General features: G+C 45.6%; 1 protein-coding gene across 1 annotated transcript in view; it reads left to right on the top strand.

Moving 5' to 3' along the window:
* The window catches only part of LOC124231562 (rho guanine nucleotide exchange factor TIAM1), a 352,980-nt gene that overhangs the window by 58,522 nt on the left and 268,925 nt on the right, over positions 1 to 25,533 (top strand). The window contains exon 2 of the mRNA XM_046648352.1: positions 16,887 to 16,939. The gene's annotated coding sequence lies outside the window, so the exon portion shown is untranslated. The remainder of the gene's footprint in view (positions 1 to 16,886; positions 16,940 to 25,533) is intronic.

Here is a 25,533-nt window from a genome sequence, read left to right as displayed (position 1 = left end):
TCCTAGGAAATGCCTCAGTGACTGTTCACCCAACAGTGCCGCCTCTTGGAATCTGAATCACTGTGTGGTCTTTACTGTAAGAGATGTGAGGATAAGAATGGCCCACATCTGAGAAACACCTGGGTCTGCTTTTCTGGGACTAATTGGAATATGCGTGGGCTGCGGAATGAGGAGTGGGAAGGCAGCGTGGTGCCCCAGAGTTGCTCCTGACTCTCTGTTACTCTGGATTTATTGTGCCAGGGGAAGCCTTTGTGGCACACACAAGCTGCCTGACCACTTCTGGTCTCTCCTCTGTGCTGTGGAAGCTGTATTACCTGCAGGCTCTATTCCTGGGTGGTGAATGGCAGAAGAATGCAATATCAATTTCAAGTTCATTAGCCGGCCATACCTGGGGAGGCCTTGGAACATGAAGATGACATGGCTGGGGTCAGGGTCTTTGACAGCCTGGGGTCCCCATCCTGGGTAATTGGGAATCTGAAATTTTCGGACACAGAGCTGTGGGCTTTGGGGGCTGATTTAAAGCTGGGCCTTGAGCAGGATTACTCAGATAAAAAGTGGGTGAAGGATTTGAAACCCTCAGTATTCCGTTCCTTCAGACTTCCACAAATTCTCTCTTTCTGTTCCTCTCCCTGATTTTCACATTGGTTAAGAAGAGCTGATATGCAAGGAAGATCCTTGTCCTGAGACAGCTGGGTTTGGCGGCCGCCCACAATGCCAGCTCCCAGGTGTGAATTCACTAAGCAGGTACTGAAGTCTTGATGTACTGAGCTCATACCTGGTGGGTATGTGTCCTCGGATGGAGCAGGGAACCAAGCAGACACACTCCCCACCCCGGCGGCCTCCTGGTGGAGTCCATGGGGGAGGTGCAGAGCTACGGGTAGTGGGGGTACTGTACGCAGGCTTCGCGGGTTTTCTGACTCCTTTTCCAGCAGCCGTCAGGGATCTGTCATACGCTGGTTCACTTCCTTTTTCTAAGGCTGTTTCGGTTCTGCTTGGGATGTCTTGTGCTGCACTCCACTTTCCTGCCTGCTGGGGATGAGGGATGTTGTCTCTGGTCCCCTGTGCAAATTCCTCAGCCTGCTCTTTGACTGGATGTGCAAACTCTCACAGTATCAGCCCGATTGGCAACAGTCTGTTCTCCTTCCTGATCTTGCAGCTGTGAGTGCTCACAGGGCCCACCGTGCTGCTGCCCTGGGTGTCACAACAAATCTTTGCCCCGTGGGATGCTCCCGTTGTCCCCAAATGAATGGAAGAGGCTGTCACCGAGCAGCTGCTTCGCCTCTTAGACATCCACAGAGCACGAAATGAGTCTCACCATGTTGAAACTGTGACATGTGTTTGAAAATAAAGTTTTAATTAGAAGGAGCATTTCTCAGCCTCAACCTGGTGCTGGCTGTCTTAACACTGAGACTAAAATAAACCAACTCCAACTTCTTGGCACAAGACCCACTCTGCCATTTATGCACTGACTCTTTCGGGTGGAAGCATGTGGTGCAGTTGCGTGTGTATGTTTTCGAGACCTGAGACTTCATAAAACAAAAGAGAGGGGTGGTGTTTGCGCCCAGGGTGGAGGGGTCTGCAGCACTATTTGCTTCGGGATCTGTTGATTTTAGCCTACTTATGTTCACTCATGTTGATAAAATGACTCCGTCTTTCTAAACGTAAGTCTAAGGACATGATGGAGGGAGCCACGAGAAGCAGCATGCCATGGTGGAAGGCCAGGACCATGGCTCTAGGAGCCAGATACACCTGGGTTCATATCCTTCCTCATTAACCAGCTGTGTGGCCTTGGGCAAGTTACTTAGTCTCTGAGCTTCTGTACCCTCATTGTAAAATTGGCATGACACCTTCTTTACCAGTTTGACAATGATGATTACAGATTATTTATGCACAGGGCCTGGCACAGTGGTGGCTTGACAAATGATATCCATTATTATTATAGTTTAATGATTAGTACAGTCCTTACCTTACTCTGGGTCACTGCCAAGATCTCCCACAATGTTTTCAGCACTAGGGTGGCCTTGCCTTCGGATGCTTCTGGTTTAGTTAAGAACTGGCAAGCCTAAAATTAACTTCACCAGATGCACATGGGCTGGCAGGTGGGTGTGTCCCCGAATGTCAGCTTGCGTGTTGCATCATCCTTCTGTTGTGGTTATGTGCCCCCACTTTGCACTCTCTCCTCCCACCTCCCAGCAAAAGCCATCACCAGACGGAAACAAAACCAACTGGTACAGCCTAGGAACTGAAAAAATAAGCCCTTTCCTGATTTCCTCATGCCACGTACATCCCAGGTGACTAGAAGTTTGGAGCTTTAGGTTTGTGTGCAAGTCAAGATGCGTGATTAGTAAGAGGTCTGTCCAATAAGGAGTTTAGGGCTCAAGCTGGAGGTATGGACTACAGCCTCGGGGTCTGGGTTAGATTTTATTGTTGAGCCGGAAGGACATTCATGGTCATCCAAACTTTCTTCTTGATGCAGGAACCCGTTTTACAACATCCCTGACCCGTAGGCTTCTATCTGTCCCCCCAATACTACTGGAGATCAAAATTCTATCACAGATCAGCCCCTTTCCATTTTGGGGGCCATCCCTAATTTTAACTTATCTTGAGCGGAAATCCCTCTTCCAGTGACTTCACCAGTTGGCCTAAGATCCCTCAAGGATCTGAGGATCATTGCTGTGTCTTCCCCGTATCTCTCTTTCCAGGTTAAACTTTGCCATTTCCTCCAACTCTCATTCCTTGGGCTTTGTGTTCAGACCACACAGGATTCTTGTGCTTTCTTTTCTGGGTTGTTCTCCAGATTGTCGAAGGCCCCCTTGAAATGGGTTTCGTTTGCCATAGCTGATCCCGATATTCCAGCTGTGCTTTGACCGTTAACCTTCTTTTTTTTTAGATCCGTTCTTCGCCCTGTGACATGCATTATTTTTTTCTTTTGCAACCACATGACACTGTTGTCTCCTTTAGCTTTCAATCAACTAGATAGTGTGGACTCACATTTGTAGCGGTCTTCCCCACCCGTTCTCCTGTTGTTGATTGTATTTAAACTTATGTACAGAAGTTTGTATAGATCTAGTTTAAATTTTATTTTCAGTGTGTCTAGATCTATCCATTGCTTCCATCCAGTAAGCTAATGAGTCAACAGCAATGGTGTTCTTCTGTTCTGTAGTTTGGATATAGGATGGTTTCTTAAGAAGCCATTTATTTCAAAGCACGCCCACCTCTGTAACCCTGAATTTCAGTGATGCTAGCTGCCACCAGTAAGTCCAGACTATTGGCAGGTAAAAGGAAAGAACAGAAGAGCGGAAGAGGAAAAATGAGTCTGTAAGCGGGAAGTGGTGAGTTCCCACTGATTTTTTTTATAGTGGCAGCTCATTGGTGTTTACAGATCGACAGATACTGTCCATGGCCAAGTGGTTCTGGCTTGATACTTAGGTATGACTGTACTTGAACTAGCCCTACTAATTAGCCTAAAATAGTCAGAGTTGTCCCCCAGCATGGAAAAGCTGCTCCTCTTGGGTAGTTTGGTGGGTGACTGAGTACTCTTGGGCTTGGAAGGACCCGGGCCTAATCACTTTTATTAGCTCTCATTGGTTACTAACTGGATTTTCCCTTCCACCTCACTTAAGATCTTTACCAAAGACATGTACTTGTTTTTTTTCTTCTTCTTGTTGAATACTTGACCTGCTATAATAAGTCAGAACAGTGATTTTTATTGAAAGAATGTAGGATTTGCTGTCAGAGGACGTGGGTTGGACTCCTGGCTCCCCTACCCAGTAGTCCTGGGACTGTGGCCAAGAGACAAAACCTTCATGAGTGTCAGCTGCCTTCCCTTGTCCATGGAGAGCGGTGGGGGTGTTGTCAGAACGCAGTGATGGAACTGCGTACAGGGCACTGTTGAGGTTTGAAGGGTGATAATTAATCGCTCCCTTCTCTTCCGAGTTTAGAGCCAATCGATGAATAGAGCAGAGAATTCAGACAGATGGGATGTCAAAATATCAGCGTTCGCACCAGTAAAGCTGGCTGGAGAACAGGCTTAGAGATGAGGGCCAAATGGGTTTGCTCACGGCCCTTCCTCACTTGGAGGGCTGGCCAACCCTGGAAACAGCAGAGAAGGAAAAAGTGAGTCCTGATCTGCTCCAGATGATCGACCCCAGAAGGGAGAGTCCAGAAGGCTCCGGACATCAAGTACTCAGTGTCTTCTCCCAGTCTGCCAGCCAGGAAAGTCCCCTTCCTTCCTGGGAGGAATGAGTTAGGGGATGTTGAGCGAGAGGCTGTTTGCTAGGATCGCCATAACGAAATATTGCAAACTGGGTTGCTTAAACAATGGAAATTTGTCATCTCATAGTTCTGGAGGCGGCAAGTCCAAGATCAAGGTTCCTTCTGAAGGCTGTGAGGGAGAATCTGTTCCATGCCCTTTTTTTAGTTTCTGGCAGTTTGCTGGCCATCTTTGGTGTTCCTTGGCTTGTAGAGTTGTCACCCTGATCTTGGCCTCCATCTTGACATAGTGTTCTCCCAGTGTGCCTGTCTGTGTCCAGTCATATTGGATTGGGGGCCACCCTCTTCCGGTATGACCTCATCTTAACTAGTTACAACTCCGATGACCTTATTTCCAAATAAGATCACATTCTGAGGTATTGGGGAGGGACACAATTCAACCCAGAATAGAGGTCTGGATTTTCTTTCCAGGAGATGGAGAGAGGTTCTTTCTCATGTGAGGGGGAGTAGGTATTAGTACCCAGAAGGTGCTCAGTAGTTTTCTTCTGTTGTATGGACTGAATTCTGTGTCCCGCTCCCCTCCCCGATCCATATGATGAAGCCCTAACCCCTATGTGACTGTATTTAGAGAGAGGGCCTTTAAGGAGATAGTTAAGGTTAAATGAGGTAAAAAGAGGGGGCCCCTAATTCAATAGGGATAGTGTCCTTATAAGAAGAGGAAGAGACACCAGACCAACTCTTCCCGCACCTTGATCTTGGACTTCCAGCCTCTAGAACTGCGGGACAATAAGTTTCTGTTTAAGCCGCCCGGTCTGTGGGGTTTTTTTATGGCAGCCTGAGCAGAGCAGACTAAGCCATTTTCCTTTCTTCCACAGGTGACAGCTGTGTGCGGCTCCGTGTGCAGTGACACTGGCCTTGTGGGGGCCAGGGCTGGTGAGCCTGCCTTTACGCTGGCACAGGGCAGGGTGGTGGCTTCTTGTCTGTGTTATTTCCCGTCTTCTGTCTTCCTTAATGGGTTGGACAGCTAAGGATGAGAAAGCTTAAGCACTTTGCTGGAAGCCACTTTAGTAGATCAGGCAATGGAACCTCAGGGTGAATCCAGTGCTCTCAGAGCTCGCGTGGGTAAATCAGGACAAATGTATTTAATTCCTTATTTAAAAACGCAATTCACAGTGACATGTGGATGTCATTGAGTAGCAAAGGAATGAAACAAAGTGGGTCAGTGACACACTGCACCGTTTTGTGATAAATGTAGGTTAACTGATTTAATGGAGAACCACAATCTAAGGGAAAGTGGACTTGAAAAGCTTAGCCCTCGAAAAATCTCCAACTGCACGCAATTATGACTAAGATAGAATAAGTACAGCAATTTGAGGCTAAAGCTTTGATCAGGAAACACTTTTGCTCTGCCTGCAGTGAAAACCGTTGCTTTAATTCAAAATATATTTACTGGATGGTGACGGTGTGCCCGGCTTTGTACTAGGCATTAAGCACCAAGAGGCTAAAAGGCATAGTTGCTGTTCTGAATTAGCCGACAGTTTAGGGGGGCCAACTAAATGGACAGTGGCCACGCTGTAATGTAGGTGTTACCCGAGAGGGCAGAGGGAGGTAATTAGAGCGTGCTGTGGGAGCACATGCGGGAGGGGGGCATCTCACACAGACTGAGGGCAGCCCAGGGGTGACTTTCCTAAAAGAGGTGATGCTTGAGCTGAGTTTTGGGCAAGAAGTCCTGGTTATTCAGGCAAAGCTGAGTAATAGTGTTTCTGGCAGAGAAAATAGTGTGTCAACATGGAAATATGGGGGGATAGCCCACTTGGAGGACAGGGTACACACAGATACTGCCCCTTTTTCTCCTTTCTTCTCTTCTTTTCCTTTCTCCTTCTCTTCCATCAGTGGTGTTTTGGTAAACTGACTCCATAGGGTGAATAAAAAGGCCTGATTTGTAGTGTTTACCGATTTCCATGGTTTAAATGTTCCTACCATGGCCAATTCCAAGCTACCAACATGATGTTGACTGGCCCATAAAATTTCTAAAACTGTACAATTGATCACAAGCCTGTATAATCCCACTCAGTAGATTACTGCTTTCCATCCATCCATCATCTATCCATTCATCCATCCATTCATCATCCATCATCCTTCCGTTCATCCACCCATCCGTTCATCTATCCACCCATCTTCCATCCATTCATCCATCCATCATCCATCCATCATCCATCTGTCCATCCATCCATCCATCCACAAACAGAGTTTTAACCAAACAGAATCATACGAATAAAGCATGTTACAGATTTTAGTGTTCCTTTAGTCAAGACCTTTCATTTTATAGACAAGGAAACTGATATCTAGAGAGAGGAAGTGACTTTCTTAAAGTCTATTTGTAGAACTGAGATTAAGACTATGGTCTTGCGAATTTAAGTCTGCAGTCCTCTCTCTTAAATAAAGAAAACACAACCTCAAATATGACTTGGTAATTCCTGAGTTGGAGCAATATGGAATCCATGTGCTACACCAAAGTTCTGCCAGTCCCTGCTTTTCTGTGACAGCCTTAATGCTTATGAAAGTGTTTTTGTTCCTTGTCTCACTAGCTGCTGGTTCCCAGCAGGCTTACAGTTTCCTTCTCAGGGGGTTCAAAATGTCCCTGTTGAAATACTGTTTCTTCTCCCAGTTCGTAGTGGAGCTTTAGAGTTTCGTTTAGCAGTTGGATCTTAATATTTATTCAGTCTTTGATGGTTCTGGATTTCATTTGTCTCCTTTTGTGTGTGTGTGTGTGTGATACAGACATCTCTCCTTTGGGACTTCAACTCAGGCCACCCATTTGCAGCGCCAGCCAGCTGCTTCTTGGGAGCCCTCTTTGTGTTGGGCTGAATTTCCTTGGGCATACTTAGGGAGTTGAAAATTCTTTTCTCTTTCTTGGGCTTCTAGCAGTGTGTCTTGGAGCTTTTGGGAGATGAATAATTGATTCTGCTTTCGATGGTCTTGAAATTGTTAGAAACTCTGCCAGAGGAAGGGCGCTCTTACTATCTGAGAAGCTTTATTTTGAGACTGTGGACGGATTGGTTGGTGAATCAAATGCTCCAGAGAAATCGTTTAAAACTAGCTTCTATGTTGTGATGTTGAGTGGAAAAAACCAAATGCTGGGATTTCCATTAGCATGCCACTTTTGTAAAAAGCCAGCAAACAAATTGGTCGTTACCTCTGGGGAGTGACAATGAGGGTGGTAATGGGTTGAAGAGAAAACTTTAACATTTTCACTTTACATGTTTCTGTATTGTTCGTTTATTTTTCCTTTTAATTACAAGCACGTAATAAAGCAAATCCAGACTAAACACAAAGCCTGGTTATATTTTAATAGCACTCATCTAGGCACGGGAGATGAACTTTCTGTTGTCTTCTTAAGACAATTTGCCATTTGCCCAATGTGTAGTTTACATGTATCTGGTTTATAAATTGTAACTTAGTTCATTTTGGATACAATTCATTTGGAAGCTCGAACATTATAATTGCATAGGTATTCAAACCTGCTCAATAAGGCCAGAATTTTAAACTTAAGCTTCACTGTGAATTCTGTCTTCACCTAATAATTTTTACTAGTTCTTTCTTAATGAGGTTAATCATCTGCTCGTATGCACTGCCCGAACTGGTTATTATTCAGGACTTCCAACAGAGATCCTAAAAACCTCCTGGGGATATTCTGTGAGCTGACATGGGGCCATTATGTTTTTCCAGCGCTGCTTGACGGTGGGGTTCTCAGCTTCTTGGACAAGGAGTGTCGTAAGATCTCACTGTCTCCCCCGGAATAGCATCCTGTTCTGTGATACCCTCCATCCTTCCTTCCCTCCTCTCTCTCCTTAGATGAACTTCTTTCATCTACTTGGCAGCTCTGTCCTCATCTTTAGGGTGTCCTCTCATGTTCCTGATCTCAAATTAGGAAAAATAAATTTAGTCCCATTCCCTCTGGTCCTGAGCATATGAAAAGGCAGGGAATGTGCAGATATATGGTCAGATCAGTTTGTGAGAGCCTACAATGGAAAAAGAAATGCGACTTCTTATTCAGGCATTTGCGAAACGATGCAGGTTGCCACTCCCAACTGTCTCTTATAAAAAGGATTTCCGGAAATGTGTGGACTAGGTAAATGATACGTTATTGATGGGAAGCACAATTGTGATTATGCCAGTGGAGGAAAATAGTTCCTATTTCACAGAGTGTGCGAACCTCTTTGAAGTTATTAGGTTGAACCACAGGAATTGCCAAATTGAGCTACCAAAAGGGCAATTGCATCCAGTTCAACCTAAGAGAGTTTATTTGCTGAATTGTAAGACATGGGAAATATGTGTCTACATTAGGCAAGGACATGAGATGGCTGTGCTTGAAGGAAATGGGGCATCTCTTTTTTATTTGAACCTGTCTCTAATGGTTAGTGTCCACTTAGCTGACACTTTGTTGTTGCCCCAGTAGCTTTCAGAAAGTATCTAGAGCAAAATTGGTTGCCTAGCAACATGTTCCAGCCCAGGAGGGTTGCAAGATGGGTCAGTGATTAACAATTATGTACAATCAAGTTTGAAAATGCATAGCAGCCTGCACCATTCATGCTCTGAACACCAGGACGCATCAGGATTCTGCTGGCCCAGGTTTATGCCTATTGTCTGTGAATTTATTGCAGTTGTGGTCTGGACCTCATGGTTGCGATTCAGAAAAACTTTAGTCTGGACTGAAATAGGCTTAGGGTGCCCCTCTGTACGTGGGTCCATTTTGCAGAAGCCTTTGACACCCATCATTTGGTTGGCTGCCTATTTGGACACTCATCCCCCACCGGAAAGTGAAAAGAGAAAATGAAGAATCTGGATATTTATGATTATTGTCATCGCAACAAATTGGCCCATATTAGTGAATCTGTAATTTGCCAAAGAACGAGTACACCCAAAATGAGGGACGACAGTTCCCTCCCCGGACCCAAATCATTCTGTTAAGAATTACGAATGCAGCGCTGACGTTCTTCCTGAAATGGCCTCAGCCCTTAGTGGTTCCTCTTCCTTCCGTTCCAGCGAAAGAGAAGACGCATTTTGCATAATCCAGTCCTGACTTAATCTTTCTGTCAGCACAAATATCAAGGGCGTAAATCCTGAGAACGGCCGCGAAGCTCAGAGGCATTTCGATAACTCTGGCAAAGCTAATAATCCACATTTTCTTGTTGAGAATCATTGAGTGTAATTGGCCAATCAATTTGTAGACCCTTTCCGTTTGTATTTTGTTTAATCAACAAAAATAAATCGCCCTCCCAACCTTGAGAGCTCCAAGTCGGAGAACAGTGGCAAATATTTTGTTGGTCCTGCCAAAAGTGCCTTCCAACAGAAACGTCTTAATTGAAGATGATTTATATTTAGAAGCACGGATGTTTTATCATTTGTCTGAAGAAGGAGAAAGCTGTGGAAGCAGGCAGCGTGCAACTGTTTTGAACATTGTTTCTGACATTTATCTATGGTCTTCATCCCTCAGATGAAAATTAAACAACCACCTTCCCCAGCCCGTCTAATGATTCAGGCTCCATCTCCTAAAGTAGCTGTTGAATAACCCCAGTAAACTTGGGTTAAAGTCTGTTTGCTGAGACCTAGGCCTTTTCCCTTTTCTCTTGGGTTTTGCTGACCCTGACTCCTTCCCGCTCTCTGGACCTTTGGTGGAAAGTGGTGGACATCTTAGTGCTGGAAGACAGGCCTTGTGCTCCGGGCAAGTGGGCTGCAGTCTTGCTTTGCTGGGAGAAAAACCACAGTAGTCGCGGCTGGCCATGGGGTCTCAGTCCCCGGGGTCTTGGATCTGGGTGGGTAATGAACTTCCCCGAGGGTTGCAAGAATCCAGTTTTTGCTTTTGCTGCCTTCTCTGCACTCCGGGAAAGGGGAGAGATGACAAGAAGTAACATGTCTTTCGTGCCTACATGATGTGTTCTCATTTCTCACAACCACCCTGTGAGCTTGAAGTAGCGAAACACCTGATATCTGGTGAGGAAGGTGAGGTTCAGACATCAGAGACGGTTTGTGTGTGCAGTGGCTGAGGTTGGATCCTGTTCCCGTCTGTCTCCAATTGTCTTCCCATCTCACTGGCCACTGGAAGCTGGAAAAGAAGCCCCCTACTGGCCCCGTGGCCGAGTGGTTAAGTGTGCGCGCTCCGCTGCAGGCGGCCAAGTGTTTCGTTGGTTCGAATCCTGGGCGCGGACATGGCACTGCTCGTCAGACCACGCTGAGGCAGCGTCCCACATGCCACAACTAGAAGAACCCACAACGAGGAATACACAACTATGTACCGGGGGGCTTTGGGGAGAAAAAGGAAAAAATAAAATCTAAAAAAAAAAAAAAAAGAAGCCCCCTAGACACGCCCCCCAGTTCCATTGAACCAGGTTTCTGCTTCCGAGCTCCCGGGGTGCAGGTATGGTAGCACGAGGGTGGCTAATGGTTTGTGACTGCTTACTGGATGCCTGGCACTTTTCTAAGAGCTTCACGTGTATTGATTCATTTAATTCTCACTCCCCTGTTAGCTACTGCTGTCCTCATCTTACAGAGGAGGAAACCAAGGCACAGAGTAGTTGGGGGACTGGTCCAACGTCACGTGGCTAATAGTTGGGGGCATCAGGATTTGAACCCAGGTAATCTGACCCAGTGCCCGTGTTGTTGGGGGTCTGCCTTTCATCAAATATACACTTGTTAGTTCAGCATTCCTCATGCCTCCAAAGCAGCGAGGATGCAGCTAAGACGAAAGAAGAAAGGAAAACAGTAGTTTTATTGCAACTTGCTTCGGACTTTGTGATCGACAGTGGAGGCCATTCATTGACCAACTGCTTCAATTTTTGGCTCATTTGTTGATCTCCAGCGGCACTGAGTGGCCCTTTCTGCTACATTTTCTCCATTCTGCATTGGCTTCTAGTGCCTCTGCTCGAGGTCCACCTTCCACGGGCCCTCTCAGACTGGTGCGAGGCCAGCTGTTCTCCAGGGGCCACCAAGAAACTAACACCATGAGCTGCAGATTACTCCATGGGCAAAAAACTGAAATAAACTTGGGAACCAAGATGGCGCAGGTCAACAACTTCTAAACAACGTCCTGTAAGTCACTGGTACTATGAAGCGAACCAAATGGTAAAAATCCAGCAGCCGCCCGAAGCTCTCTGTTGTGTTTACTAGGGTCTTGGCTGTTCATAAGGTGGCCCCAAGCCACAGCATCTTCGGGTACCGGGGATCAAGTGATCCCTGTATCAGGATGGAGTGAGGAAGAATTTTCACGTTTGGTTGGAGTGGGAAGGCCTGCAGCAGGTCAGATCAGATGATATGATGATGATGATAATACCTGCAGAGACCAATTTCTGATACCAAGCCATGTTCAAAGGCTTTTGTGTATATTAATCGTTAATCGTTCACCAATCCCATGAGATAGATGCTGTTATTATTTCCATTTTACAGATGAGAACATCTACTGTGTTAAATGTGCATGTACATTGTAATTTTAGGAACATTAACATACAAGAAATATCTAGAATCAAGGACATATGTTGCTTGGCTCGTGGGCTGGTGGTGCCAGTATTTGGCTTCTCTTTGGCGTACAGATGCCTCCTTATTAGCTGAAGTGTGCTGGGCGATACTACAGTCGGCATTTATTGAGTTATTACTGTATGCCAGACACGAGTCTAAGAAGTTTTTTGTTTTTTGAGGAAGATTAGCTCTGAGCTAACATCTGCTGCCAATCCTCCTCTTTTTTGCTGAGGAAGACTGGCCCTGAGCTAACATCTGTGCCCATCTTCCTCTATTTTATGTGGGACGCCTGCCACAGCATGGCTTGCCAAGTGGTGCATAGGTAGGTCCACACCCACAATCCGAACCAATGAACCCCGGGCCTTCAAAGTGGAACATGCGAACTTAACTGCTGCACCACCGGGCCAGCCCCGGCATGAAGTTTTTTAATCATCACAAAAAGATAGGTACTATGATTATGATTACACCTGATTTATAGATGAGGAGACTACGTCAGAGGGTAATATAACTTGTCCAAAGCCACCCCGTCAGTGCACGGCAAGGCCAAATTGGGCTCCTGAGCCGGGTTCTTCACCACAGTGACCTCTGCCTCTGAGCTCAGGCTCCTGAGACAGCTGGGAAAGGGAGAGTGGCATAGGGGAGAGACACCATTAGAGGACTCCACGTGGGGCAGAGGCTCTACTTCCTCTCAGGTGCCCTTGCCCAGGTAGCTCATCACTCTCTTTTGGCATCCATCCTGGTGTGAGATTAGAGGGTTTTTTTTTTTTTTTTTTTGTGAGGAAGATTGGCCCTGAGCTAAGATCTGTGCCAATCTTCTTTTATTTTGTATGTGGGATGCTGCCACAGCATGGCTTGATGAGTGGTGCTAGGTCTGCTCCCAGGATCCAAATCTGCAAACCCCAGGCCACCAAAGTGGAATGTGTGAGCTTAACCACTATGCCACTGGGCCGGCCCCTGGAGGTTGATTTTTATCAGTCCTTTGTAGGCTTCTGTTTGTAGCTGTGATCATCCCAGTAGTGAAGGAAATGGAGAAGGGCTCTGATATGAATCATAAAACATACCTGGGAAGGCATTTACAGGATCCAGGAGGCACATTTGCTCATTGACCCCACAGCAACCCTATGAGGTTCGTACTGAACGCTCATCTCCATGTTGCAAAGGGGGAAACTGTAGCCCAGGGAAGGTGGGCCATGGGTCCTCAGTCACACAGCAGGTGAGGGCAGAGCTGAATTCAGGCCACATGTCTGTAAGGAAGGGCTGACTCCCTGGTGGAGACTCACCCCGTTCCCTGTCCAGGAGGGGCTGGAGACCCCTGCCCACACTCCTGGGCACTTCTTGTAGGGTCGGGTCTGCCAGTCTGCCGCTTTTCTCCTCCTCCTTTGCTGCCTCCACGCTCTCCTGTGCCTCAGCTTCCAGAGCTTTTCAGAATGACAGGGTGGGATTTTCCACCGCCCCGAACTGTTTTTCCTATTGCTTGTGCCTCCGAGCACCTGCTGAGCTGATGAGCTTTTGAAATGTCACTTGACTGTTTGAAGGGAGCTGTGAGTGGTTCGCCGGAACACACAATCCCAGCTGCCTCCCTGGGTGGGCGTTGGGGGCCCAGGCGCATGGTGGCCCCTCCTGCAGCCCAGCCCGCTCTGGGAGCGGAGGAGGCTGTGCCGCTGGCACAGGTACCATCGTCTGCCTGCTCATTTCTCTTCTCCTGGGCTGACAGTGGCTGTTTCTGTGCTGTGTTTCTCTTACACCATTGGTTGCATTTTTTGGTCCACTTTTGAGAATACAGTTAAATTTTTGACCCTTTTCTTTCTGGGTTTTCTTTTCAGAAAAATGCACACGTATACAAAATTACATATATAAGTTTTGGATTTTCATTGGAACACTTACACTCAGAGCCTCTTTGGACATATCCTGCCCCCCATACATCTACCTTGAAATCTAATTGATAAGTTGAGGGGCCAGCCTGGTGGTGTAGTGCTTAAGTTCACGTGCTCTGCTTTGGTGGCCTGGGGTGCACTGGTTCAGATCCTGGGTGTGGACCCAGCACCGCTCATCAAGCCATGCTATGGCAGCATCCCACATAAAACAGGGGAAGATTGGCACAGATGTTAGCTCAGCGACAGTCTTCCACAAGCGAAAAGAGGTAGAGTGGCAACGGATGTAAGCTCAGGGCCAATCTTCCTCACCAAAAATAAATAAATAAAAATTGAGTTCTCCCTTTCAGTTGAGGGCAAGTATGGAAAATTAAATTTTTGATTCTCTGACCCCCTTTTCTCTCCATTATTGTCCGTCAGAGGCCTGGCAGGAAAATATAGGCACACTCAAAGAGGTGACAGAGGAGAGTTTAATGAAGGTGTGTCACAGGGTTAAGAAGTGAAGGGAGAGTGAGGTACACTGGGCCACAGGAGGAAGCCCCTCTGTCTTGGTCTGTTTGGGCTGCTGTCACAGAACACCACAGACTGGGGGACTTACAAGTGACAGGAATTTATTTCTCATAGTCCTGGAGGCCGGAAGTCCAACTAGGTGCTGGCAGGTTTGGTGTCTGGTGAGGATCCGCTTTCTGGTTTATAGATTGTCATCTTCCCGCTGTGTCCTCTCATGGCAGAAGGGGTGAGGGAACTCTCTGGGGTCTCTTTTATAAAGACTCTAATTCTGTTTAGGAGGGCTCTACTCTAATCACCTCCCAAAGGCCCCACCCTCTAATACCATTGCAGTGGGGGCTAGGTTTCAACACAGGAATTTTCAGGGACATGGTCAGTCTAGGGCACCCTCCAGCCCCTAGCACTAAGGATACCAGGAGAGGGTTGCCCGGGAGAAGCTGTGACCTGTGGTGTAGAGACCCTCGGATGACCCAGATGACCCGGCAGGGAGGAAGGAAGGACACACAGGCTGCTACCATGTTTACCCTTCTCCTATGTCCTGGCTTCTGCTGGTATCTCCCAAGGGGCCAAAGGGCAAGGGAGCCTGGTTGACTCAGGCCATAGAGGTCAGTCTTGCAGGGCACAGATCCCAGTGGAAGAAGATGAGAAGTAATCTGAAGGACAGCCGGAGAATATTCAGCACACGGCCCTTCAGATTCTAAAATAACTTTTTTCCAGTAGATGGCACTTTCAAGAGTGCCAATAAGCAGCTTTGTCATCCCCAATTGCTCTCCCTGGGGATTGGGCATCGTGGAAATTGCTTAGCTGGTGCTACGGAGGTTTTATAATCCTGTTAGTCACTGGAAACTTCCTGTTTTTTTCAGATGCTTATAAATCCAGTTTTCTAGGTCTTTTTTTTCTATTTTCTTTGTGTGCCTGTTATTACAAGGCCGCTTTGAAAGGCTCCATTACGCCTTGTGGTGATGAACCAGTATGCCTATGGTGTTATGTTCAAAGGTGGTTTTCCATTATCATATGATAGCCTGATGTATAGAAATGGGCATTTCTAGATTTTGCAAAACAGAGAAATTATGCGGGGAAGCAATTGAGAAATTACAAAGTCTTATGCAGTGTAAGGTATAATGAGGCACTGGGGGTAGCTGGCACCACCAAGCTCAGATCTGCTCCTGGCTCCTGCTTGCCCTTGTTCTGTGACCTTGGCCACCACCTCTAGGTATGAGCATCTCTATTTATAAAGTGGAATTTACCATTACTGACCAAGACACTCCTCAAGCAAACTTGAGTCAGCCTCCTCTGAGCCTCCTCATTTCCATTAGGCCTGGCCCTTGGTCCCTGTCCTGTCTTTGGCCTGCCTAGCCCAGTTTTAGCAAGAATTCTGCTAAGTCGGTTTAGAGAGAATCCCCCAGCCTTGATATCTGATGACCCTGGCTTGCCTTCAGCAGGAATCCTGTTCAGTCAGTTTCATAAGAATCCCCCTGCCCTTGATGTCTCCTCTTAGTCATCTTCCATCCATTGACCTCCTCACCCTGCTGCTTGACTAGAAATCCCCAACTGTCTTTGCTGTATTCAGAGTTGAGCCCCATCTCTCTCTTCTATTGCAATACTCCTGAATAAAGTCTTCCTTACTCTTTTAACAAGTGTCAGAATAATTTTTTTTTTTTTTTAGGAAGATTAGCCCTGAGCTAACTACTGCTGGTTCTCCTCTTTTTGCTGAGGAAGACTGGCCCTGAGCTAACATCCGTGCCCATCTTCCTCTACTTTATATATGGGATGCCTAACACAGCATGGCTTGTCAAGCGGTGCCATGTCTGCACCCAGGATCCAAACTGGCCAGCCCCAGGCCGCTGAAGGGGAATGTGCGAACTTAACCGCTGTGCCACTGGAATGGAATGTGCACACTAAATAATTTCTTATTTAATGTTACCCACCATAGAAACTTGGAATTGTTCAGACCCTCAAGGACCTCTGGTCCAGCCTCACCCTATGTTGAAGCCATGTGGAGCTTGCCATGAGGGGTCCAGCACCTCGCAGTGCCATGGATGAGGAGCCTATTCACCCGCTTGAGGCAGGTTCTCATTGTTAAGAAACCTGCTTCCACCTCAAGGTCAAAATCTGCCTTCACTTTTACTCATTGATCTCAATTCTGCCTTTCGTTGAAACCTTTCTTCATTAAGTGAGTAAATTAGCTTCTTAAATTTTAGCCATCTTAATGAAAATAATTTTAGGCTGCATCTACATTGCATACACACCCCCGCCCCCTTTTTTTTGGTGAGGAGGATTGGCCCTGAGCTAACATCTGTGCCAGTCTTCCTTTGTTTTATGTGGGACACTGCCGCAGCATGGCTTGGGGGCAGTGCCAGGTCCGCGCCCAGGATCCGAACCTGCAAACTCTGGGCCACCCAAGTAGAACCTGTGAACTTAACCACTGTGCCACTGGACGGGCCCCTGTATTGCCCTTTCTTGCGTTCTTTAACAGGATTCTGAGCCTGGTTGAACCTATGTTAACTCTGGGATATTGTTACTGTAGAAGGCTGTGTTACATTCATGCCCCTGGGGGTGGGCTCTGTGTGAACTCTGTCTTTATTCTGTAAACTCCCGGGTCTCTGCTCTTCTGCTTCTGATTGTAAATCCTTTGTTTCTTTCCTCTGCGGTTAGCTTTTGCTGACACCTTGTTTCATACAGGTTTATAAATGATGCGCTTCTTTTTCTTTCGTGGAATAAAATGCATAGGCTCTGTGAAAGCTGTTTGTCACTCAGATGTCTTTTTTTTTTTTAAATTTCCAGGTTGATGGCTCTGTTCGAGGTGTTAATGTTATCAGAAGCCTGACCTCCACATGGTGAGCAGTTTACTCTCTGTCTGCTTTGAAGGACTTGCTAGGCCCATCAAGGGTCTATAAATACATTTGCTTTTCCATTTGTTTGTTATATACCCCTAAATCTGTGCCTGTGGCTGCTGATTTTCACCTCCTCTTCTTTCTGCAGTGCCTCATTCTTAAGTATGTTTGAAAAGCAGCGACTTCCATAGGATCAAAACAACCAAAGTCATTTGCTTGAAGAAGAATTTTAGGATGAGGATTTAAAAAGAAAATCAGATTTCTTTTAAATATTTCAATATGACTCCCTGAAAAGATAAAAATTCTTTGTGTTACACATCAACACCATACTATTATCATATGTAAGAAGTGAACAATAATTCATTTCTTAATATCACTGAATACTCATGTTCAGATTTCTTGCTTGTCTTATATTTTTTCATAGTCGGTTAAAAATACCTCAGGGTAATCAAAGAATTTAAACAAGGTCCACACATTGCATTTGGCTGATGTATCTCTTAAGTCTCTCTCTTTTTTTCTTTTGAGGAAGATTAGTGCTGAGCTAACATCTGCTGCCAATCCTCCTCTGCTTTATATGTGGGATGCCTGCCACAGCATGGCGTGCCAAGCAATGTTAGGTCCTCACCCGGGATCCAAACCGGCGAACCTCGGGCTGCTGAAGCAGAACGTGTGCACTTAACCCCTGTACCACTGGGCTGGCCCTTCTTAGCTGCCTTTTAATATATGGTTTTCCTGTCCTTCTCTTGTTTCTCTCTTGCAATATATTTGGTCAAGAAGCTGGAATTTTTGTCCTGGGAGTTCCCTGCGTGTAGATTTCGCTGTCAACGTCCCTGTGTTATCATTGAACATGTTTCATTGTCCCCCACATTTCTTATAAACTAAAGGCTTCATCAGATTTAGGTTCAGATTTTGGGGCAGGAATATCTCATAGATGATGATGTAACTTTTATCAGGTGACACATTCTGTCCTTTTCTGAAACCTTAATATTGACGGGTGCTGTTAATCTGAGCATCCATTATTAGGGAGCCCATCAGTTTTTTCTGTCCTGGTTTTAGCAGCCGTTGATGACCCATAATGGATGCCTAGATCCCTTCTTTATTTAGGGGATACAAAAAGGTGATATTCTTGTTCTGTTATTTCTTCTGCATTTTATTAGCTGGAAAATTTCTATAAAGAAGAACTGTATTTCAACATTTTTTTTATTACCTTGAGGCACAGTTTGTATATAGAAGGCAGAATAATGGCTTGCTTCTTTCTTTTTATTTACCAGAATAATGAATTAGTTCCATATTATCCTTCCCAGAGGATAAGTGAATTTTTGAAGAAAGACATTATTATGAACTCTTGGATTCTTAATATGTTTGACATTGGGGTAAGGATTTGGTAGAAACAGTAATGAAAATAGCCTCTTCTTTTAGATGTCTAAATTCTAGTTGATAAATGCTTCTAGAAAATAAGAGAAAGGAGGGAAGGGAAGATGTGGTGTGAAAAAGTAAGATACTAGAAACCTATAAGCATAGTTGAATGAGGATGGAAGTAGGGTAAAGAATTCACACCTTTTGCTTTGGCGGCCCGGGGTTTCGCCAGTTCGGATCTTGGGCCCAGACGTGGCACCACTCGTCAGGCCATGCTGAGGTGGCGTCCCACATGCCACAACTAGAAGGATCCACAACTAAAATATACAACTATGTCCAGGGGGATTTGGGAGAAAAAGCAGAAAAAAAGGAGATTGGTAATAGTTGTTAGCTCAGGTGCCAATCTTTAAAAAAACAAAAAGAATAAAGATGCTAAAAATAAGAGATGAAAAAAAAATAGGGACCATTTGAGAAAGAGAGGAGTGAGGGGTGGTGAGGGAGGTGATGGGTTGTTGAGGAGTGTGTTGGGGTAAGGTTGCATAGGGCCTTGCAGGCCACTGGAAGTACTTTGGGGCCATTGCATGGACATGATCATACTTATTTTTTTAACATGAGAATATACTGTTGGGGGGAAGGATCAAGGGCAGAATCAGTGAGACCAAGTAGGAGGTCACAGTGACTGGGGTGCTGGGGACGGAGCTGGTGAGCAGCAGCCACATTCTTGATACGTTTTGGAGGTAGAACCGAAAGAATTCGCTGATGGATGGGGTGTGAGGTGTGAGAGAGGAGGAGGTGTCCAGGACAGGAAAGAGCCACTGTATTTGGGGGATGAGAGGTAACGGTGGTGGACCTTGGCTGCTCCAGGCTCCCCGGGCCCCGCCTTGCCCTTCAGCAGGTGGGAGGAGTTCAAGGCTGGGGGTAAGAAGGCTTGTCTACTGAGCTCTTCATTCTTGAGTGGTCTGTGAGTTGCTGGACGGGTTCATTCCATGGGTTCATTCCCTGGTGGACCAGTCACCTCTTTCAACTCGGTGACCACAGCCTGCACCCCTAGCCCTGCCTAGTGCCAGCCACAAAAATGGCCAGGGTTTGGGGAGGTCACTACTGAATCTCTAATGGACACCCGACTCAGAAGACAAGCCCTCTGATGGAATAGAAGCTGCTTCTGTGAGGGAGAAATGCTTGTATCTTGAGAACAAAGGTGGCTGAGAACTCATTCCTCCCTTGCGTATCTCTAATAGAGTTGGTTTTGGTCTTAAAGAATACTCTTGGGCGTGATGGGCTATGCTCCGTGTCTTGGAGGTAGTTTCAGATCCACCAGATCTCTTTGCTTATTCCTGCAGTTTTCTTACAGGAGTGTCTTAAGCGTGCTTTGCTTCACCCCTCCTTCCTTGCACTCCGAGGGATAGAACAGGGGTAGGCAAATTACAGCCCACCGGCCTGGTTTTGTAAATAAATTTTTATTGGAACGCAGCCACATCTATTTGTGATTATTACCTATGGTTACTTTCATACTCCGATGGCAGAGTTGAGTAATTGCCTGTACAAAGCCTGAAATATTGACTCTTTGGCCCTTTACGAAAAGAAAGTTTGCTGATCTCTGGGTTGGAAGATAAGCAGAGGATGAATAAGGCTCTTAGCACGTGGATCACACAAAATATTCGTGGTTTGTCACTGAAATGCTGCTCAGCCTTGGTAGATGTGAGTGTGAAATTCTGTGGCTCACAAATTGTGCCTTAAAATCATTAAAATAGTTTTCTTTTTCTTTATTCATTCTTCTACACATTAGATGACATTATCGTTTATAGTTGATAGGAGATATAATTCAGCATGGTTAGGGTCACATTAATGATGGTGTCATTTTTACTGGGCAGATGGTTGAATATTAATAACCCTGAAGTTCAGTGTTTAAGTCCCGCTTTGCATACCATCTTCCTTGGAGACTGTAAAGCTTTCTCTTCCATCTGAGTGTACTAGTATGTCATTTGTTTTGCCTTTGTGTGAGCAAGAATTCTCATTTTTTCAATGAATGCCTCATGCTAAGGATTTTCAAAATAAGTACCCTTGCAGTTTTTCCCCCCTAAATGGAACTCAGTTAGTTTTATCTAAGCTGTTCCTTTTGTCTTGGGCTATTATTGTGTGTTACATTATTATGGCTGTGGAATTCTTTTTGTAGAAAAAAATTGAAATAGATTTAAAATAGGAAGGACTTTTCTTTCTTAATTGCATTTTAGTGTAATAAAATCCAGAGTGCAATTGTTAAAAATGGTAGAAGGGAAGAATTAAAACAATAAAATTGCTTGGCATAGCTCCTGTTTCATAATATTCGGATATAATTGGTATTATAATGTGTAATTAACAAACTTTCACTAAAGTTGAAGCTTAAGTTTGGGCGGGCAGGGCACCTTTTAGGACGCAGTGACGTCTGAATTAGCTCTTATGGTAGCATTTCAGAACCTGTGCACACATTGTGGCATCTTCCTACCCACCTCATTAGTTGTTTTTTTTTTGAGGAATGTTAGCTCTGAGCTAACATCTGCTGCCAATCCTCCTCTTTTTTGCTGAGGAATACTGGCCCTGAGCTAACATCCATGCCCATCTTCCTCTACTTTATATGTGGGACACCTATCGTAGCATGGCTTGCCAAGCGGTGCCATGTTCTCACCCAGGGTCCGAACCGGTGAACCCCGGGCCGCTAAAGCAGAATGTGCAAACTTAACCGCTGTGCCACTGGGCCAGCCCCTCGTTAGTTGCTTTTTTGTGGTAGAGACAGACAGTAAACTAAGGGCTTGGGACAGAGAGTCCCAAGTGTTGGGAGCAACACTTGACCAGCCACCCATGCCTATCCTGGGTTGGTCAGGGAAGAGAGCAGAAGACAAACTCCCGAATACAGGCTGTGGCTTTAGCTCAGGCTGCAGGGTCATTTCCTGGAGTAGATCACGTGGAGGACCTTTTTTGCCCAGGTGTCCGGTTAGCCTGGGGCTTATGCTTAAAACAGGCCGAGAAGCCTCCTTCACTCATTTTCTGGACCCACCCCCGAGCCTGGCCCCATGGATGTTATTGCAGCTATGGCCAGGAATGATGGGTCCAAGGAAAAAGAGGGGAAGGGAATACATCCCAGGCTCAGGGCTTGAGCCTCAGTTTCCCCATGGCCCACGTTAGCTCCCTGAGGATTGGGAGACCAGAACATGCAAGAATGCAAATAAAAGTACTGGCAGAGAACATTCCAGACAGATCTGGCTTTTATTCGCTACTCCTTTGGTTCAAGAGTTCCTTGGCCATGTCCTGCCATGTCCAGGCTCTTCTCAGAGACACGGTTGTGGGTGCCATTCATCGCCCCCTGGTGGAGGAAGTTACTCTGTGTGACTGTAGAGAGGCTGATGTCAAAACACCCGCCCCACAGCTTATCTTTTGAAAGCGTCATGTGGGGAGGATGGGGAGGCAACATTGCCCAGTACACTTATTTGAATGAGGCTACTGCTTAAAAATTTGGAGCCTCTTCTCTGGAAATAGCTTTTAAAGTCTCTAGCGTATTCTTTGGAATATCTTTATCAGTTTCTCTTTTTGGGCCGTTTTGATTTTCGGTAAAATTCTTAAGGCAGTTGCCTCTCAATTGGTTTTCTACTTCCATTCTTGTCTGCATAATGTCCATTCCCCAGAGTGTAGCTAGAGGATCAGAATTGCAATCAAGTCTCTTTACTCCTCTGCTTGGAACTTCCAGTGGCTTCCTATTCCCATGGGTGTGAAAACCAGACTTGAAGCCAGACTTCCTGCCTGGCTGCAAGGCCTCAAGTGATTTGTCGACCCCCCCCCCCCCCCCCCATTTCCTCTTAACTTCAGGCACTTCCCATACCTTCTTTCTGGGACTAGAACACAGCGGCCTCAGGCTTCCTCCTGCGTGCCTGGAATACTCTTCCTCCAGCTCCACCTGGCCAGCTCTTCACTTCCTGCAGGGCTTTGCTCTAATGTCACTTCACCAAACAAGCCCCCTCCACACACACTGTCCCCAGCCCCCTCCTCACCCCCCACTACACTGCTCTAGTCTCGTCATCATACTCAGGCCATCAGAACCCTCTTTCTTATTCACTGGTATGTTCCTTTAGAGCAAAGGGTTGCCAAGGTCACCTGTGGCCCGTTGCCTTGATCAGAGGCTGCCGCCACAGCGTAGCTGCCCTCATTCAGATAAGTCTGCTATGCAGGGTACATTGCTCGGTTGAATAGCGTCTTATAAATAGTTCCCCAAGATGACTACACTGAGGGAAGAGTTCAGATTCGGAAAAATGTGTTCTGATCTATCTTGATAACCAAACCAAACCAAGACAGTTTCTTTATCAAAGCTCATGTGTTGGATTGGCCCACAGTGCGGAGGCTCATGACGTGGGACATCTACTATCTCCCCGTAGTGTGAGACCGCAGCACAGTACAGTTTCACTTGAGTAACAAGGAGATTCGTGTCCATCAGAGTCTCTCAACCTCACAGCTGCCAACACTTTGGGCTGAATCATTCTTCGTGGTACAGGCTGTCCTGAGTGCTGTAGGATGTTTAGCAGCGTCCCCGGACTCTGCCCATTAGATGCTAGGACACTGCCCCAGTTGCGACAACCGGTGTCTCCAGACACTGCCAAACGTCCCTAGGGAGGGAGGAGTAAAATCTCCCTTGTTGGGAACCACTGGTCTAGAAACACCTCCTTGCTCCAGATTCTAGCATTAACATTTTATACCATCTTTTATTATTTATCCATCAGTGTGGATCACATTTGCAAGTGTATAAGAAAGCGCTTTGAAACAATAGCATGTTACTCAAATTTGGATCGTGTTGAAGACTGAAGTTGTGTTTTATCGTCTCCATTTGTGGTCTCAGTGTCTTTGTCGTTGACCTGAGTTTTGCCTTCATCATTTAGGACCTCTTTTCCCCTCTAACAAAGGAGGCGGCTCTTCTTTGCTAATGTATTGTGTTAGGTTGATGCTTAAAATCACAGTCTTCGCTGGAAGGAATCTTGAAGGATCTTTGAGGAATAAATGTCCAATTAATGTCAACGTCATCATTGTTATCTTGGTCTTCCCGTTATGCTAAAGATGAGGAAACTAAAGCCCAAAGAAGGACGGTGAGTCACCAGAGTTGTGGTTAGTGGTAGAGCCATGACCTTGTGAGTGTTTCTGGGGAATTTTCTTGGACTTTGTGTTCTGTGTGTGTTGATGCTGTGATTTGCAGAGCTCTCTGGGACTCTGATCTCACCCGCAAGAGCCCTGCTGGAGCCTGGCCATGAAGTGCCACTGTCCTAGGCTGGTGAAGGATTTGCTAACAGAGAGCTTTAAAAAAGATCATCAGGGAGGAGATTAGGGGAGTCAGAGAAAGGGAGGGACGGAAGAGTACCTTAAAGGGCATAGACATTTAACTGAAAAGGGACAACTGTGTGCGAAAAACAATGCAAAGGAAATAAAAAGAGGAGGGAGGAGGGAATCCTGGATAAAGGAACTGAAAAATCCAGTCAACCAAATGCCTTGTGTAGATCTTAGATCTTGATTTGAACAGACCAACTTTGTGTGTGTGTGTGAGTGAGTGAGTGAGAGAGAGAGAGAGGAGAAAGAGAGAGAGAGCATCAGAGACATTTATAAACTAAATGGATAATTGGTAGCATAGAAGAATTTTTGGGGGGCTGTAAAAATAGTATTGTGATTATGTTTCAGAAAAAAGTCCTTTTCTTTTAGCAATTAAAGTATTAGCATATTAAAGTATTTGTGGATGGTATAATCTGATGCTTTAATCCTGTATGGGAGGATCATAGTGAAATAAGATTGAATAGTTGAAGCTGGATTATAGGTACATGGAGATTATGTAACCATAAGAAAAATTTCCATAATAAAAAGTTAAAAAAATTAAAAGCTGACCAACTTTGGTAAATTTCAGACTTCTTTGAAATAAGAATAAATAATAATAAACAGCTTGAGACATTTGTCAATTTTTTAATCTTATGTTTTTTTTAAAGATTGGCACTTGAGCTAACATCTGTTGCCAATCTTCTTCTTTTCCTCTTCTTCTTCTTCTCCCCAAGGCCCCTAGTACATAGTTGTATATTCTAGCTGTAGGTCCTTCTAGGTGTGCTGTGTGGGACGCTGCCTCAGCATGGCTTGATGAACGTTGCTAGGTCCGCGCCCAGGATCCAAACCGGGGAAACCCTGGGCTGCCAAAGCAGAGTGCATGAACTCAACCACTCGACCACGGGCCGGCCCCTAATCTTATTTTAAAGAGACTCTTCCAAGCCCAGTTTTCCCGCAAAAGTCCCTTTGCCCTGAGTCATAGGCAGATGTGGCAACAGGAGCTGGAGGAAGCTTGCCCTCACCAGGTCAGCAGTGAGGCTGCCCCTCCTCACACATTTCGCTGCTGGCTTCTACCAGCTCTCGTCTTCTCTGTGCCAGCAGAGAACCTCTCGTGTCCCCAGAGAGTTGTGGTGCTCCTGAGAAAGACACATGAGTATTGACACGCTCATGACAATCCCTCCGTCCCTTCTGCCCCCTCCCAGAAGTGATCTGTGGACCAACTTATTTTTTTTCCACATTTATTTTATTTAAATATCGTATGAGTAATATATGCTTTTTGTAAAAACCATGCAGAGTAAAAATGAAAGTTCTCCTTCTTTCTCTCTCCTCCTATCAATTTCATTGACCTTTCTAGAAGTAACCATTAGTGATAAAATGATGAGTATCTTTTTAGGTCTTTTTTTGTTATTAGCACCATGTCAGAGTTTTGTGTTTTTCTAATCAAAAAAAAATTTTTTAAGCGGTCACAGGAATTTGAGAGTATAGTTTAGAGAACTTTCTTTTCCCCACCTGCAACTCCTCCCTTCTCTGGAACCACTTGGGAGTAAGTTACCGACGAACCCCAGCACCCTGGAATTCTTAGGCCTGTTTCCTACCGCCATGGCATTCTGTGCACGATCACAATATAGTCACTGGTATCAGGAAATTAACATCAACATGTTGCCAACTTCTAATCCTCAGGCCCCAGTCACATTTTGCCTATTATTCCCGTAATGTCTTTTCTACGCAAAAAGATCTAGCTCTGAAAGATATGTTGCATTTACTTGTCATGTCTCTGAGCACCTGTTATGAGCTATGCCTTGTTCTAAACCCTTGGAATTTATCAGCCCAAAATATAGACAAAAATGTGTCTTTGTGGAGCTTGCATTCTAGCAGGGGAGACAGAAAGCCAATAAACACAACAAACACTTAATCTTGTAGGTTGG

The sequence above is a fragment of the Equus quagga genome, chromosome 21 (genome assembly GCF_021613505.1).
Source record: "Equus quagga isolate Etosha38 chromosome 21, UCLA_HA_Equagga_1.0, whole genome shotgun sequence".
Taxonomy (NCBI): Eukaryota; Metazoa; Chordata; class Mammalia; order Perissodactyla; family Equidae; genus Equus; species Equus quagga.
This window is presented reverse-complemented; position numbering and strand designations above follow the sequence as displayed.